This window comes from Eubalaena glacialis, chromosome 19 (genome assembly GCF_028564815.1).
Source record: "Eubalaena glacialis isolate mEubGla1 chromosome 19, mEubGla1.1.hap2.+ XY, whole genome shotgun sequence".
In the NCBI taxonomy this organism is placed as follows: domain Eukaryota; kingdom Metazoa; phylum Chordata; class Mammalia; order Artiodactyla; family Balaenidae; genus Eubalaena; species Eubalaena glacialis.
Window position 1 is genome coordinate 61,883,467 of NC_083734.1, and position 15,566 is coordinate 61,899,032.

Below are 15,566 nucleotides of genomic sequence, written 5' to 3' on the forward strand. Positions count from 1 at the left end.
AAGTGAGGGCAGGCCCAGGGTGTATGAGGGAGCTTGGAGCAAAGACACCTGCTGGAGTTTGTTGCCAGAATCAGTTGAGGGGTGGGAAAGGCTTAAACTAATAAAATTTTGATGCAAGTGAGTAGAGCTGGGCCTATTCCAGAAATACTAAAGAAATAGGAGAGACGGAACCTAGGGATTGTTGTGGAGCATCAGGAGGAGGGGAGACTCAAGGATGACCCCTAGGTTTCTGTCTTAGCCAATGAATCAATGCTGCTGCCCTTCACTGAGTCAGAGAAGCAGGGAGGAGCAGCGGGGGTGGGTGGGGTGAGGGGCCGTGAGTCATCCACGAGGGGCTGTCAGTTGTGTGCTGGTTGGAAGCTCAGGAGACAGTTAAGGGCTTTGAAATCATCAGCTTATTAATTTCAAAGCCATGGGCGTGAATGACATCCTTCCCGGTAGCAGGTGTTGAGAGAGAAGCAAAGGGAAGAAGGAAGATGGCATGAGGAAGACCAAGAACAAGAAGATAAAGGGAAGAAGGGATGTTAGAAAGGAGGCAGCAAGCCAGGAGAGAATGGGGGTCGCAGAAGCTGAGGGGGGCAAGTGTTTCGAGAAGAAGACAGATGCTGCAAAGACACAGAATAAGAAGTGAAGAGTCAGGGCAATTCACAGCACCGGGAACCAAGATGACACTTCTGACCTGCAATCAAGGGGGAAAGGATGCTCAGAGCTGTTTTCCACATGGACTCCTTTGCATGACCAGCCAGCAAGAGATTAGAGAATAAATAATCATGAGGCTATTGTGCTGATGAAAGCCATTGGAAACTTGTATCCCTCGGAAGGCACAGGGAAAATACACAGAATGTCAAGGCTACATTGTTTCTATCAACTGCTTTCCTACTCACATCCCCGTGGAGGGAATCCTGAATGGTGTTCTCACCCAACCACTTCTACACTGTGATTTCGGATGTTGTCCCCAACTGGCACATTGCCGGAACCTGGTTCTCCTGCCTTCCCAGAAGTCCTGTGAGTCACCCAATATACGTTCAATAAATTCCTTTTCTACTTATGTCATCAAGGGTTTGTTTCTTTGCTTACATAAAAGAGCTCTGAGTGATATGTCCCTTATCCTGTCCTGGAAAATAACAGTATAAAACTCTCCAGACTCTTGTTGGATAATTAGGAAATGACCTATTCGTTAATGTACAGTCTTCATGTCAACCAAGAGGAAAAAAAACAAACAAACCACTGGACGGTGACTGTGGTCATCCAGTCAAAAGTCACAACTGCGTGGAGAGTCCAGGCTGGCCGGCCACACTTTGGTCAACCCTTGATCCACCCATTCCTGAAGGTGGCAGCCAGAGAAGCGAGCTGCGATCAGGGGCCATCACTGAACAACTCTTCACTCTACAGTGCAGGGGCCATCTCCACTACAGAGGACGAACACAAAAAAATTCTCCTCTCTAAGCTGGAGAAAAGCATGAACAATTTTTCAATGCCTATGCTGAGAAACCCTATGTGTCTTTTCCACTTTGAAATAAACATTCTACCCTTTTAATCGTGGTTATGGGTGAGCTTTACTAAGCAGCTCTCATGGCTGGCCCTTCTGGACTGAATCCTGGCTTGCTTCCCCAGCCCTGCCTGTTCTTCGATTTGGATTCCAGGATGGAAATAGGTGCCCCATGTCTGAATGTTTTCTTATCCCTTCTTGCTGAATTGGTCGTATATCCTCAATCATCTCCTTCCTCTCTCTCCTGCTCCCATGACATCCCTGCCCCCTGCACTGAGTTTGGGATTCTGGATTTGCAGCTAGCTGGCCTCCTGGCCCATGTTCTTACAGACCCGTCTTATCCTCCCATCCCCTTGATACAATCTGAGTTCCTGTCCTGGCATTCTCTTGTTCTTCCCTATTTTTCTACCACCCATCTCTCTTCGGCCCTAGTTGGGAGTATAAGGTGTTAGCATTTTATGCAAAGCACAAATTCCTGAAGACTGATCCTGAGGAAGGCTGGTGGGTGTTGTCGGGCACCAACTAAACTGGCACCACCAAGTGGCAATAGTATAAACAGAGCTTAGGATTCGCTCCAGCTTTGAAATTATGCGGCTGGAACTTTAGGTCATTTTATTTAGATTTGCATCAAACTAACACATATATTTTTGTCTCTACTATGCTTTGCCTTGACCACTCATTCAATGACAGTTTAATGTGAACCTACTCTGCCAGGAACTGTGATCGTCCTTACAAGGGTCCCAAACATGGTCCCTGGTCTCTAGGGGGAGAGACAGAAAAATACACATGGGTGAGGGAGGGCGGAGAGTAGGCAGGGAGGGCTTCCCAGAGGAGGTGGCATCTAAACTGAGATAAGAAGAATAAGGAAGAGCTGGTGACGAGCGGAGAAAGAACACTTTTCAGGCAGAGGAAACATGTACAAAACACCCAGAGGTGAGAGGGAACCGGCTGGAGGGCATTTGGGAAATGGCAAGTAATTTAGGACGCGTGGATCCAGAAACTGTATGGGGGACCCAGCAAAAGATGAGTCTGAGCAGTTCACAACAATAAGGCTGACACACACAGAGGACGTACTTTGTGCCCCAGACCGTTCTCGAGTTTTACACAGGCTGACTCGGCCGATCCTCATCACAACTTTCTGGGGTGGGTAGTACTATTGTTATTCCCATTTTACAGATGAGGAGGCTGAGGCAGGAGACGTTAAGGAACTTGCCCGAGTTGTATGTATAGCAGGAAAGGTAGAGCTGGGGTGTGAGCCAGGATGCTGAGTCAAGCTAATGCACCGGGGCTTTCACCTGAGTCCTTCAGGGAGGAGAGGGACACAATCAGGGTGTGCTTTAGAAAGAGTACAGGATGCCCTCCTGTTCCCTGATGCCAACAACAAGGCTGAAATCAAGGATGTTTGGGAGTTAACCCTCAAAGAAGACGCCAGCAGACATCAGAGCCAGCCCAGGAAGCAAGGGGGCAGTAGCACGCGACGGTTTGGGGGTCAATTGCCAGGTTTCTAAGAACGGAGTGGCGATCTGCCCGGATGGCAGCCAAGGCTGCAGGGGATTGACCGGGCTGGCTCACGGCTATTTCTTCAAGGCAGAAACAGCCAGCAGCCTGCTTGAGCCTGACTGCCGGGGGGCCTGACACCAACTTATCTTTTCCAGCTTAACTTTCTGAATTCACCTTCTATCCTCATCCAACTAGGACCTACTCTGTTATTTATACCCAGACACATTCATGAAACGATTGAAAGAGCATCGCGACAAATAAGCACATAACAAAATTATGTTAGAACATGAATAAGAACAAATATTAAGATCAGAAAAAAAACCATAATGAAGGGCAGAAATCAGGCTGGGTGGGGGGAAAGTGAAGATGAAACACAAATATTCAAGCTGTAAGATTCTCCTACTGCTGCTATTGTCAAGTTCAAGTTTGACGCTAAGCTTCCAGTCAAAGAGAAAGGGAGACAGGGTCATTTACATGGCTGTTATTGATAGAAAAGAGGAAGTGCACCCATCTGTCGAGAAAATTCTGTGACCCTTGGCTAGCGAAGTTCTGACATGGGTTTTACAACGGCCCCGCCCTCCAGGCCCTTAGCGCCCTCTGCTTTCCCAAGGCCACGCGCTGAGGTAGGTCATTGCCTACAAGCACATAGCTATCAGTCAAAATCCTGCCCAAATGTCAAAGCTCAGCTTAAGGAGTTTGGCACCATGAAGTTGCCTCTTTCCTCCCTGGGCAGATGTTCTTCCCTCATGTATTTCCCTGCCTTGTTTTCCCTTATTTCATAGCACTCAGTACATTCCACGTTATAATTCCATGTGTACATGTCTCATCTTACTGAGGTGGCTTTGTGGTTAGGGTGACAACTTCACAGTCAACCTACCTGGGTTCTACCTTTGACACTGACAAGCCATGTAACCTTAGGCAGATCACTTCCTTTTCCTTAGCTTCAGTTTTCTCATCTGTAAAATGGGCATTAGAAGAACATCGTCCTTGTTCTCTTAGTAGGGTTCCTGGCACCTGAATTATCGGCATCTTCATCCCCATTATCGTCTCCTCTTCTCCCAGCTCTGAGCCGTCCAATGCAGTAGCCACAGGTGGCTCTTTAAACTGAAATCAATTATAATTAAAATAAAGTGTAAAAGTCACTTCTTCACTGGCACTAGCCTCATGTCAAGTGCCACAGGTGGCTGGTGGCCACCATATTGCACAACGACAGATATAGAACATTTCCATTGTCACGAAAGTTATATTGGATGACACGGGTCTAGAGCAAGGATTGGCTTTCTTTTTTTCTGTAAAGGGTCAGACAGTAATTATTTTAGACTTTGCAGTCATATGGTCTCTGCTGCAACTACTCAACTCTGCCAATGTAGCATCAAAACAGCTACAGATAATGCATAAATGAACAGGCATGGCTACGTTTCAGAAAACGTTATTTATGGATGCTTAAACTGGAATCTCTATGGTTTTCACATTTCACAGAATATTATTCAGATTTTTTCAACCACTTAAAAAGGGGGAAATCACTCTTAGCCTGTGAGCTATTCAAAAAGGATAGACCGTAGTTTGCTGACCCTTGCTCTAGCATGTAAGCTCCTTCTGGACAAATCTCCCATCTTTTATTTATTTTATTTATAGGTCCATATCCTGGAATACCTATTCGTGGGTGTCTCTTATACAGCAGGCTCCTGTTCTACATTGGAGGAGAGTCACGCAGAAGTCACAGCCTCTGTATTGCAAGAGCTCACAGACTGTAGTCAGCAGAATAATGGCCCCCAAAGATGTCCACCTGGTACTCCCCAGAATCTATGATATTTTATATCACATGGCAAAGGGGAGTCAAGTTTCCACATGGAGTTAAGGTTGCAGATGACCTTAGGATAGGGAGACTATCCTGGATTATCTGAGTGGTCCCCATGTAGTCACAAGGGTCCTTAAATACAGAAGAGGAAGGCAGAGGAGCCGGTGTCAGAGAGATGCAACGCGAGAAAGACTAGACCAGCCATTGCCGGCTTTGAAGATGGAGAAGGCTCCGAGTCAAGAAGCATGGGTAACTTCTAGACAACGTGAAATGCAAGAAACAAATCCTTCCCTGGAGCCTCCAGAAAGGAAGGCAGCCCTACCAACACCTTGATTTTAGCCTGGTGAGACCCACTTAGGACTTCTGACATCCAGGACTCCAGATAAGTTTGCAGCGTCTTAAGACACTAAGTTTGTGGTAATTTGATACAGCAGCAACAGGCACTGATACACAGACCAAAGGAAGAGAAGGACCTGGGAACAGATGTGATGCGTAGACGAGCACCACGGAAGCGGGTACAACGTAAAACATTAGCACGGGCAGTCCAGGCAGATGGAAAACAGGAGAAAAGAGGCCCAGCATGCAAGTGGAATCGTCTGGCTTTGTCCTTCTGAAACTGGCTTATTTCACGCAGCATGTAAAATGCCACTGCTAGGAGGAATCTAAACTGTCAAACTCATAGAAGCAGAGACTAGAACGGGGAGGGTGGGGGCGGGGCACGCGGGGAGATGTCCTTCAGTGGGTAGAAAGGGTCAGTTAGGCAAGACAAGTAAGTTCTTATGAAACAAAACATTGTCAATCAACTCTACTCCAATATAAAATAAAAATTTTTTTTAAAGATGAGTAAATTCTAGAGATCTACTGTACAGCCTTGTGTCTGGCGTTAAAATATTATGCACCTAAAAATTTGTTAAGAAGGTAGATCTCATGTTAAACTTTCTTACCACACATGCACATACATTAAACATGTCATTTTTTTTTTGATATCAATTAGACGTCAATAAAGCTGTTGTTAAAAAAAAAAAAAAAAGAGGCCCAGCATGGACAAATGCACGGAGAGTGAAGACCGTAGCGGGTTCGAGAACCTATAAGAAGTCCGAGATTAGCAGAGAGCTCAGTAGGAGGGGAAGGGAGAGAGGAGGGGAAATGTAGGTGGAGCCAGACGTGGGAGGACCTCAGCCCTGCTGACAAGCCTTTCTTTGTCTTCTGGAATTCTAGTTATTGATCGCCACCGAACGAATTAACCCAGCACTTAAAGCAACAATCGCGGTATGGTATCTCCTGATTTTGTGGATCAGGAATCTTGGCAGAATTCGGTTGGGTGATTCTTCTGCTCCATGTGGTGTCCACTGAGGTCACTGGGTGGTGTTGAGCCAGAGGATGGGCTGGCCTGAAGGATTCAGATGGCCTTGCTCACAGGACGGACGTCTCAAGATGCCAGACTTCTTCCACGAGGGCCCAGAGCTCCCAGAGAGAGAGTATCCCGAGAGAGCCAGGCAAAATCTGCGTGGCTTTTGATTACCTCACCCGGAAGTCCCAGAACTTATTCCTGCCACATGCTCTTGGTCAGACACAAGACTTCAGCCAGCCCGGTTCCAAAGGGAAGGGCGCTGAAGCCCATCTCTCAATGGAAGGAGTGTCAAAGCTCCTGGGCCATCTTTAATCTGCCACGTCTAGAAACAGGGAGCTGGTAAAGGGCTTTTTTTTCTTTTTTGGACTATGTGGGGTTTTTAAAAACATTTTTAGTGTGGAAAAATACAAAAAAGGACATTAGAAATCACCCGCAACCCCACTACCCAGAAACGATCACATACCATTGTGAAGAATTCCCTTTTAATATTTTTGATGCTTCACCTTTTCAGACTCTCCATTTATTTTTTTACTTTTCCACTGAAGGACTTTAAATAGGAAAGAGACAGTATTAAATTTGCATGTTGAAATGTTACTTTGGCTTCAGTGTGGGAAGAGTCTGGCAGGGAGACAAATTGGGCTGCTATTGACATAATGGAGGCTATGACCCCCCAGGCTTGGCTGCAGAAAGCAGGGGAGGGGCAAGGGGAGGGCCCAGTGATTCCAGGAGCTTCTCCCCACTTCGTTTTTGGGTATCGACAATATAACTTTTTAAAATGCTATACAAAGTGCTTTGCAAATGCAACTTCAGGACAAGCCCAATCCAGAAACAGCCTGGAAAAAGAGCCATATGAAAGTTTATTTCTCACTCACACTACAAATCTACCAGGTGGCCCGAAATATGGTTCCATATTATCTTCACACCAGACCTCAGTTTTTAAAAGTGGCCTCTTTCTAGAACATCCTGGCAGCGGGACAGAAGCATTAGCTCCTAAAGCTTCTGTAGAGGAAAGACCCATATCGGTTCCTCTTGCGTTTCACTGGTCAAAGCAGATCTCCGGCCAGTGAGGTTGGAAATGGGGCAGAGAAGACTCAAAGCGGCCTGCACGGCCCTCTGATCTCAGCCCTTCTGCTTTCCCGCCTGCACACCCTCCGGCCACATCACCGTCCTTGCTGCTGTTCAAACGAGGCAGAGCCGCCTCGGTGCTGGCGTTCGGTCCACCTGAAAGGCTGAGTTACCCCCCCAGCCTCAGGGCTCGAGCCCCACCTCCTTCAGGTCTGTGCTCAAATGCCAGCTGACTGTCTTTCCAAATGCAACCTTCCACCCACCTCCAACACGAAGCCTATCCTACACACAATTACTCCATATTTACCACCGTATGACTTATTATAGATATTTTGCTAGTTTGTTTAGTCTCTCCCCCTTCTTCTCTCTCACACACACACAGAAATGTAAGTCTCACAAGAGCCAAGTTTTTGCTTTGATCCCTGTTGTGTCTGCAATACTTAGAATAGCATCTGGTACACAAAAAGTGCTAAAAACATCTTTGAAAGGGTGTGATGAATGAATGACTACTAGAAAGATGATTAGCTCAGGAGAAAGTCAGAAAACGTTGACTAAATTATAACTACATGCCTCTCACTACACAGCAGAGTGTCTGGCTAAATAACTATTCATTAACTCATTTGGTTAACCTTCATTTAAAAACCTTAGATGGTAAAAGTGTACCTGCAGGTAAAATGAATTTCCCAGCCATCGAATTATAGGTACCTTTAGTTGTCTGTGTTTTTTGGATTTTTTATTAATAGCACAATATTTGGAGCTCTCGCTATGTGCCTGGCACATATGTGTGAACATGAACGTCTGGTGAAATCCATATGACGTCAGCTCTGGGCTGTAACTGGGCTGAGTACACCCATTAACACCTGGGTAACCGGGGTGGACCAGATGAGTGACTTCTGCAAGTTGACACAGCTCGTTAATAATGGGACCAGATTTCTAACTCAAGCTTGATTCTGGAGCAACAGCCATACCGTGCTGTTGCTTTCCACGGTGAGCATAATTTATCCTTAGAATATGAAGAGGGAGGGGGAACTCTTATTTAAAAGAAGAAGAAAGAAAAAGAGGAGAAGGAGGAAGAGGAGAAAGGGGAGAAGGGGAGAAGGAGGGGGAAGGAAGGGAGGAGAGAGGAAGAGGAAGAGAGAGAGGAAAACAGAGAAGAAGCAACTCCTTAAAATCAAGAGCGTGCATCTCCTGACATCATAGCAGACTACAGCCCAGTGACCTTCACAAGTCCCCTGGAAAGCCACTGACGCTCTCAAGACTCCATACTCATGAAGACATTTCAAAACCTCGAGGGGTCTTCTCTGCCCAGTCCCAACGTCAGCCTGACGAATGTGAAATTGATTGCAAAGTTGGCTGGTTCCTGAGAGAATCTTTTCTCTCATGCTGATCAATCAGCTGTTCACTGAATCACTAAATATGTCAGACTTGATCACGGAGCTTCAAGAGTGTTTCCTGAGAATCAATGGAATGAACACAATTTTTGTGAATGAAGCTCTTCCGTCTTTGCAAGAAGAATCAGAAGGTTTCTTCCTTTATCCCCACAACCTCTCAGCTCCAAAAAAATGTGGATGCAAAGTGAAGTCTCTCCTTCTGTGGTTCAGGCATTATCACCATTTTACAAACACAGAGAGGAAAAAGTGGGGGAGTTGAAAAGGCCCTATATCCAGAGTAAAAGATCAAAGGGTCAAAAGAACAAGTGGTCACTAAAAAAGAAATATTTTTAGAAGGCTTAACTCACTAGAAGTAACAGATGTCTTCTCCCTTTTACTCTGCCCTCCCTCTTTCACAAAGCAAACCCACTGCTGTATTAATACAACATAATCCACGGACATGCAGTCGCTCCGAGGTCTACGGTGATATCCTGGGGCGGACAGCAATAGCTGGTTTAAGAGGTCACCCGGCATCCAACTCTTCGTGGAAATGAAGCTGGTCATGGTCTCCTACTCTCCTTCTCTGCTGAGCTTTACCTTTGCCTCTAGACAGACAGTACCGTGTGCATAAGCTCCTGCTCTTCTCGGATTTCTCCACGACGGTCTGGTGGGTAAAACAATCTAATCAGCAGAGAGGCAGCCCATCATCCGTCCGTGAATCCAGCAAATCACAAAAGTTCAGGCTGCTCTTTGAGTCCTTGGCAAAACAGATGTATCTGTGATGTCTTAATATATTTCAGCAGTCTCTTACAAACTAGACCACCGATTTGTTAGTGCTTTGCTGCATTCTGGTGAAGGACACTATTCTCTCTGTTTTTTAATTTATTTTATTGAAGTAGAGTTGATTTACAATGTTGGGTTAACTTCTGCTGGACAGCAAAGTGATTCACTTATAATATACATATGTCCCTTTTCATATTCTTTGCCATTATGGTTTATCTCGGGATATTGAATCTAGTTTCCTGTGCTCTACAGTAGAACCTTGTTGTTTATCCATCCTCTATATAATAGTTTGCATCTGCTAATCCCAACTCCAAATCCATCCCTCCCCCACCCCCTCTCCCCCTTGGCAACCACAAGTCTGTTCTCTATTGGAGGACACTATTCTGATGATCAGCCCTTTCTGTCTAAGTTGATGAGCTTCTAAAACTGACCCAAGGAGAGCATCCTCAACCTGACAAAGCGCAATGCTGAAAAACCTATAGCTGGCACATAGTAAATGCTCAATAAATATCAACCATTATTATTTTCATATGTAAATTTTCAATTGTATGCAGTCAAAACTATTAGCCTCTTTCATTATGGTTTCATCCTGTGAATGGCCACTCATTTTTCAAAATTCAACTTAGACATCTCCTTGAAGACCTCTTCTCTGCTCCCCTGGCAGCCTATGGCTCTCCACTGGAGCATATGGCCCATGCCACACTGCCAGGACCTATTTCCTCGACCATCTCCGGCTCTCTCCACTCATTTAGAAACTCCTTAAAGGTAGAGCTTCTCTCCCATTTTGTACCTCGGCACCTAGAGCAGCGCCCAGCACACTGAACACTCAATACACCTCGGTCTCCTTTCCCTTCATCTTCACGATTCAGCTTAAGTTCCACCCCCTCCAAAAAGCTTTCTTTGTCAACTCAAGCTTCTATCGTCTTTTTTTTCCCCAGCTGCATGGAGGTATGATTGACACATTTAAAAACTGCATATTTTTAAGGTGTACAATGTGATGTTTTGCTGTAAGTATGCCTTATATAATGATTAAACAATCAAGCTAATTAACACAGCCATCAACTAATGTAGTGACCGTGTGTGTGTGTGTGTGCGCGTGTGTGTGTGTGTGTGTGTGGTGACGCTGGGTTTTTTTGGTTTTTTTTAATTTATTTTTTGGCTGCATTGGGTCTTTGTTACTGCGCGCGGGTTTTCTCTAGTTGAGGCGAGCAGGGGCTACTCTTCGTTGTGGTGCGTGGGCTTCTCATTGCGGTGGCTTCTCTTGTTGCGGAGCACGGGCTCTAGGTGCGCGGGCTTCAGTAGTTGTGGCCCATGGGCTTAGTTGCTCCGCAGCATGTGGGATCTTCCCGGACCAGGGCTCGAACCTGTGTCCCCTGCGTTGGCAGGAGGATTCTTAACCCCTGGGGTTTTATGTATTCTTGTCATCTTTGTATCACCAGTGCCTGGCACATATTAGGCACATGAATAAATGAATGAATGGCTGGATGGATGAGTAACTATCAAGATGGAAGATTATGATAAAAGGGAAATTTTCTGATTATCATCACCCGGAAATTTTGGATCCCCTATAACAACGTTTTTAATGTATGACTAAGTTCTCAATAAGGACAGGGAAACCTCAGGAGCCAAAACATGACACAGGCAAACATGGCAAATAAAAAGTACAAACAAAAAGAGCAGACCTGGAAGGGGGCGAGCTGATGCTATGACTGGTAGGGAGAGACAGGCTATTAGAGCTGGTAAACAGCAGGCTTAGATTGCATAGCCTACACAGAAATGGGAGGTGAAGCCTCAGACCTACATGAGGCAGGGAATTGAAACTAAGACCCCTGCACAAAAGCGAGGTCTTTGAAGGTCTACCCGCACTGTAAAAGGGAGAAAAACTATCCATTAGCTCAGAAAGACAAAGCTTGTCTTCCTCTGAGTTCTGGGTAAAATGGAAAATTTCCCCTGAAACCTCCAGCCTCAAGTGGATTTGGGCCTCAAATGTATAGTAGCTGGGTTGTCTGGGAACCCTTGAACTGATCAATTAACCTTTTAAATAGTCCCAGAAAAATGTTATCTGTGGGGTGCAGTGGTGCAGCCACTATGGAAAAGAGTATGGAGTTTCCTCAAAAAATTAAAAATAGAACTCCCTTGTGATCCAGCAGTTCCACTTCTGAGTATTTACCCAAAGGAAATGAGAACACTAACTTGAAGAGATATCTGCACCCCCATGGTCATTGCAGCATTATTTACAATAGCCAAGACATGGAAGCAACCTAAGAATCTATCCATGGATAGGTGGACAAAGAAAATAAGGAATATTAACAGAGAAAGACAAATACTGTATGATATCACTTATGTGTGGAATCTAAAAAAAATGCAACAAACTAGTGAGTATAACAAAAAAGAAACAGACTCACAGATATAGAGAACAAACTAGTGGTTACCAGTGGGGAGATTGAAGGGGGGGCTGCAATATAGGGATAGGGGATAAAGAGGTACAAACTATTAGGTATAAAATAAGCTATAAGAATATATTGTACAACACAGGGAATAGAGCCAATATTTTATAATAACTAGAAATGGAGTATAACCTTTAAAAATTGTGAACCACTATATTGTGCACCTGTAACTTATATAATATTACTGTACATCAACTAGACTTCAATTTAAAATTTTTTTAAAAGAGGAAAATAAGGAATATTATTTAACCATAGAAAAGAAGAAAATCTTTCCATTTGCAACAACATGGATGGGCCTTGAGGGCATTATGCTGAGTGAAAAAAGTCAGACAGAAAAAGACAAATGCTGTATGATGTCACTATATGCGGAATCTAAAAAAAACAAAAACAAAAAACTCATCGATACAGAGCCCAGATTGGTGGTTGCCCAACCAGGCAAAATGGATGGAGGGAATCAAGAGGCACAAACTTCCAGTTATAAGATAAATGCGGAGTGTACTGTACAGCATGGCCATTATAGTTAACAGCGCTCTAGTGTACATTTGGAAGTTGCTAAGAAAGTAGGTCTTAAAAGTCCTCATCACACACAGAAAAAATTTTGTGACTCTGTGTGGTGATGGATGTTAACTAGACCTATTGTGGTGATCATTTTGTAATATATACAAATATCAAATCATGCTGTATACTTGAAACTAATATAATGTGGATATGGACCTAGAGATGATCATACCAAGTGAAGTAAGTTAGAAAGAGAAAGACAAATACCATATGATATCACTTATATGTGGAATCTAAACTATGACACAAATGAACGTATCTACAAAACAGAAACAGACTCACAGACAGAAAGAAACAGACTTGTGGTTGCCAAGGGGGAGGGGGTTGGGGGAGGGATGGAGTGGGAGCTTGGGATTAGCAGATGCTAAACTATTATATAGAGGATGGAGAAACAACAAGGTCCTACTGCATAGCACAGGGAACTATATTCAGTATCCTGGGATAAACCATAATGGAAAAGAATATGAAAAAGAATGTACATATATATATCAGTATATAGTGTGTGTGTGTGTGTGTGTGTGTGTATAACTGAGTCACTTTGCTGTACAGCAGAAATTAACACAACATTGTAAATCAACTATACGTCGATAAAAAAATAAAATAAATAAAAATATATAATGTTATATATCAATTACATCTCAATAAAAAAAAGAGGTATACCTAAAAATGACACTAAAAAGTTGAAAGCCAAAAATGGGAAAAAGATATATTAGGTAAATACTAGTCAAAAAAAACTAATACAGCTCTATTAATATTGGAGAAAAATACAGTAGTTAAGACAAAAAGATAGTATTAGAAATAGAGATATATTACATAATGATAAAAGAGCAAAGAAAAGAAAAGAGGTAATAATTCTGTACTGGTACATCCCTAACCACATGGCCTGAAAATGTATGAAGCTGCGTGACAAAGGCATGAAGGACCTGCAGATCAATTTAACAAGAAGCATGACAGATCCACATGGAGAAAACTAGAAACACCCCTGAAGGACCCCACAGCAGCTTTGAACAAATGGAAAGCATCTCATTGTTCTGCAACATCACAGCAGTGTTGATGACCCCTAAATAAATTTCTAAATTTAACTAATAAAAACCACAAAGTTTTATAGTTTTGTTTTATGTTTTGATTTTGTTTTGCAGAAGTAGACAAACTAATTCTAAGGCTCATTTGGAAAAATTAACAATAGTCTAGCAAATAATGAGGGGGGGACTGCCCCTCCAGATATTAATTTATTACCAAGCACGGCCCATCAATACCCACACACAAACACACACAAACACAGATATCAGGGGCTCAGAATAGAAAAATATCAAAATAGACTCCAACACATAGAAATTTCACTTACAATAAAGACAGCATTTCAAACAGATGAGGGGAAAATGAACTACCCAATAAATGATGTTGAGACAATTGGCCAGTCATCCAGAAAAACTTAAGAGTGCCTTTGATATGCTTGTATCATAGAAATGCTTTCTCCAGATACACACAGGAATGATATGGGTGCAAGAATATTCATTAGAAACACTACAAATAGCTGTTAATGGGAGATAGTTAAATAATACATATAAGATATAAGACATAGAATAATGTATATAATATATAAAGATATATATTTTTCTCACAATGGAAAAAGCAGCCATTCAAAAGATGAGGCAAATATGGTGAGATTTTTTCACTGAACATCTCTAAAGGATTAAAAACAAGGTAGAGGGACTGCCCTGGTGGCGCAGTGGTTAAGACTCCACGCTCGCAATGCAGGGGGCCTGGGTTCGATCCCTGGTCAGGGAACTAGATCCCACATGCATGCTGCAGCTGAGAGTTCGCATGCCACAACGAAGGAGCCCGCGAGCCTCAACTAAGACCCGGTGCAACCAAATAAATAAATAAAATAGAATAAAATAAATATAAAAAAATAAAATGTTTTTAAAAAGTAATAAAAAATAAATAAAAAATATAAACAAGGTAGAGAAGAGAGAACCATCTATACTGTAAGTGGTAATGACTATGTTAGACATGGAGAAAGGCAGACAGACAGGCAATCTCTGGAAGGAGTCTCAAGAAATGGGTAACACTAGATGCCCCCAGGGAGAGAGACTGGGGTTCTACGTGTCTTTCTGTACTTTCAAATTATGAACCATGTGCATATATTATCTATTCTCCCCCAAAAATCTCTCTTATAATCAAGAAGGGAGAAAACAGACACTTCTACTTTCCCCAATGTGACAGACTAGGTGTCCACAAGTCCTTTGGGCGACAAATACCTGGTAATGCTAAATAGAATGTGATGACAATTTATAGCCATAGCAAGTGATTTTTTAACCTCCTGTCTCCTAGTATTTGTCTGATCAAGCAACCCAAAATATTAGCAAGAAAATACAAGGTTTGAGCAATTTCAAAGATTGATCTGATGAACATATGGAGAGATCTCTGGACCCAACAATTAGTGCATTCAGATTATTTTTAAATGCTATAAAACATTTACCAGAATTGACCAGGACACACACACACACACACACACACACACACACACACACACAGATGCATTAAGCTAGAAGAAAACCAAGCGACCCCCAAATAAACATGACATCATCATGTTCTCTGTAAAATTTGAAATCCACTCTAAAGATAGCAACAACAACAAATAAAAACTTGGCATGTTTAGAAATTTTTCAGTATTCCTAAAATATATATATATACATATATAAATACTAAGAAAGTAAAATTTTTAGCATTCCTTTAAATATTTATTTACATATATACACATACACATATATATGACCATAATGGAAATTAGAACATGTTTTGACATGAGCAGGATGACAAGAATACGTATCGAAATGGCTGGGCTGAAGCTAAAACAGAATTTAGAGGAAATGCTTCATGCTATGCCCATCCTTCTGTTGCCTGTTTTATTTGCTCATATTATGTTTCCTGAGGTTTTATTGACCGATGAAGATTATCTCATCTATCTCACTGCTACGCAGAGACACAGGGCATGCAGGCCTGACTCCTAGGAAATTCTTGCCGTGTTTATACCGTAAGTATGCTATTTGTTGGAAGTCTTTGGTAGATACTTTCTATTAGGTTAAGGAAATTCCCTTCTATTCCTAGCTAGCTGAGAATTCGTATCCTGAATGAATTGGAATTTATCAATCGACCAGAATATCTATCGAGAGGATTATGTTCCCCTACTTTGTCCGTTAAT